We start from the raw sequence: 3,720 nt of genomic DNA on the forward strand, positions 1-3,720 counted from the left end.
GCGAGCTCAATCTGATTGGCTGATTCCATCAGCCAATCAGATTTTTCCTACCTTAATTCCGATTGGCTGATAGAATCCTATCAGCCAATCGGAATTGAGGGGACACCATCTTGGATGACGTCCCTTAAAGGAGCCGTCATTCGTCGTAGTCCGTCGGTGAAGAAGGTGGTTCCGCGTCGGCGGAAGGAAGATTCAAGACCCGGCTTGGAAGATGACTTCGCCCGGATAGAAGACATCTTCAGCGCCTCTTGGAAGATGACATCGGCCGGATCAAAGACTTCTTCAGCGCCGCCTGGATGATGACTTCATCGGATGGAAGATTTCTTCAGCGCCGCTTGGAGGATTAACTTCTTCCGCTCCGGATGTCCTCTTCAGTTCCATCGGTGGCTCGGCTGAGTGAAGACAACTAAAGGTAGGATGATCTTCAGGGGATTAATGTTAGGTTTTTGTAAGGGGGGTTTGGGTTAGATTAGGGGTATGTGGGTGGTGGGTTTTAATGTTGGGGGGGGTTGTATTTTTCTTTTACAGGCAAAAGAGCTGAACTTTTTGGGGCATGCCCCCACAAATGGCACTTTTAAGGGCTGGTAAGGTAAAAGAGCTTTGAAATTTATTTAATTTAGAATAGGGTAGGGATTTTTCTTATTTTGGGGGGTTTGTTATTTTATTAGGGGACTTAGATTAGGTGTAAGTATCTTAAAATTGTTGTAATATTTTTAACATGTTTGTAACTTAATTTTTTATTTTTTGTAACTTAGCTTTTTTTATTTTTTGTACTTTAGTTAGTTTATGTAATTGTATTTATTTGTAGTTATTTGTAGGTAGTTTATTTAGTTAATTTAATGATAGTGTAGTATTAGGTTTAATTGTAACTTAGGTTAGGATTTATTTTACAGGTAATTTTGTATTTCTTTTAGCTAGGTAGTTATTAAATAGTTAATAACTATTTAATAACTATTCTAACTAGCTAAAATAAATACAAAGTTACCTGTCAAATAAATATAAATCCTAAAATAGCTAGAATATAATTCTTATTTATATTGTAGCTATATTAGGGTTTATTTTAAAGGTAAGTATTTCGTTTTAAATAGGATTCATTTAGTTAATAAGAGTTAATTTATTTAGATTTATTTAATTAATATTTAAGTTAGGGGGGCGTTAGGGTTAGACTTAGGTTTAGGGGTTAATAATTTTATTACAGTGGCGGCGGCGTAGTGGGGGGCAGGATAGGGGTTAATAAATTTATAATAGAGGGCGACGGTGTAGGGGGGGCAGGATAGGGGTTACTAGGTATACTGTAGGTGGCAGCGGTGTCCAGGAGCGGCGGTTTAGGGGTTAATACATTTATAAGAGTTGCGGCAGGGTCTAGGAGCGGCGGTTTAGGGGTTAATACATTTATAAGAGTTGCGGCGGGGTCTAGGAGCGGCGGTTTAGGGGTTAGTAACTTTATTTAGTTGCGGGGGGCTCCGGTATAGGGGGTAGAACAGTGCAGTTTAGTGTGAGTGCTTAGTGACAGGCTAGCAATAAAGCTGGGAAAAAGCCGAAGGGCAGCGAGATCGGATGAGTGATAACTGTCACAGTCCGCTGCTCATCGCCCCGCGGCTTTTTGACAGCTTTATTTGATAACTTAGGCGAACGTATTCAAGGTCAGCGGCGGCGAAGGTAGGCGAGCTTAGGCGGGCGTATTGGGCCGGCGAAGCCAGAAAAGTAGACGGCTTGATAACTACCCCCCTCTATCTGAATCTCGAAAGAAAAAATTTGGGTTCAGTGTCCCTTTAAGTAATAATATAAAATCAGCAAAGAGGGTTCTGCATAATTGCTTTTTTTATACTGTTTGGAAACAAAAGGTAAAGAGAAATCATTTGCAGCAAGTGGTGGTATTTTGAATGAATTACTTGATAAGTAAAGACACATAGGGCTAGATTACAAGTGAAGCGCTAATTTATTGTGCACCCGGAAACAGGCAAATTCGCCTGTTTATGGGTGTACGATAAATAACCAGCCATTACAAGTGCTCTGAATATTAACCAGAGATCAGATCCCAATTGCCCCCAAAATAAAGTATATTGTAGGTTTTTAGGGCTTAAAGTTGGCAAGTGTGGGGTGTTAGAAAATAAAACGGTTCAGTGCCTTTTCGTAGCGTGCTATGGGAACGGTGTGTTCCCTGTAAATATATATTTATATGTGTGTTAATATGTGTATATACGCATATTAACACATAAATATATATGAAAAAAGGGCAGAAGTGCAACAGCACTACACTTGGAATTAGGAAGTGCTTGTATAATAGAAAGGATTACCTTTCAAAAGCTTGAGTGCTTATGCATAAACTAACTAGAAGGGTTTGTCAACACAGAGGTTGAAGAAAAAAGAATGCATTTAAATAGCACTTGACTCTCCCTGTAATGTGGTAAATGTAACATCAGTGTCTGGAAATGTACTAAGGTGATGTGTTTAAAATATAACTTTTATTGGTTTTGGTTAAAATTCAGAGAACACACAAACAACATACGATTAAAATTACAAAAGAATGTAAACAGTTGGAACCATATATTCTCCAATAGATAAGGGTAATGGGTTGATGGGAAGTGTCACAATCTAATAAATGGAGTGGCACTGGCGTTGGTGTGAAATATTGTAATTTTTCCACAAGATGATCTTGTGTATAGGCGATTATAAAGTACTGTGGTCTTGGAACAAGAAAATCTTGCACCTATTATATTTTGGATATGTACGCTAGTGATAAACCAAGGTCTCACTGATGTATCATGCTTGAATAAAATCACGAAATATAACTTTATGTTGCCTTATAAGGTAGGAACAAGGGAAATTGTACTGGATATGTGTCTAAAAGTGGTAAATTGAAGAAATCAGTATAATGACAGATAATAATCAGGTTCAATTATCTCAAAGTGACTTGTCAGTGGCTCACTTTAGAAAAAGTTTCATGCCTCATGCTTCTATTACATAATAGATTTATGGATAAAATATGAATAGGATTTCAAATGTATCAAAAAATAGTATGATGGGCTTTTGTCTAAAGTAGACTCAAAGATTTATTGATATATCTATAATGTCCATACATTCAATGAAAATTAGGATCTTATTGTCTTGGTGTTAGATACACATGATAATTTGTATTTTATTGATCATACAATTGTGAGTTCACTTGGTATCAGGAGAGACGAGCTTTGAATGGATTATCACTAGCGTACATATCCAAAATATAATAGGTGCAAGATTTTCTTGTTCCAAGACCACAGTACTTTATAATCGCCTATACACCAGATCATCTTGTGGAAAAATTACAATATTTCACACCCACGCCAGTGCCACTCCATTTATTAGATTGTGACACTTCCCATCAACCCATTACCCTTATCTATTGGGGAATATATGGTTCCAACTGTTTAAATTCTTTTGTAATTTTAATCGTATGTTGTTTGTGTGTTCTCTGAATTTTAACCAAAACCAATAAAGGTTATATTTTAAATAAACACATCACCTTAGCACATTTCCAGACCCTGATGTTACATTTACCACATTACAGGGAGAGTCAAGTGCTATTTAAATGCATTCTTTTTTCTTCAACCTCTGTGTTGACAAACCCTTCTACATAAATATATATGTATATATTCATATATATTTAAATCTGCTGCCCATTGCTGCATCACTTACCCCCTTTGCTGCGCTCCCATTGGAGCCTATGCAAGCAGGCTCTTG

Source organism: Bombina bombina, chromosome 1 (assembly GCF_027579735.1).
Source record: "Bombina bombina isolate aBomBom1 chromosome 1, aBomBom1.pri, whole genome shotgun sequence".
NCBI lineage: Eukaryota > Metazoa > Chordata > Amphibia > Anura > Bombinatoridae > Bombina > Bombina bombina.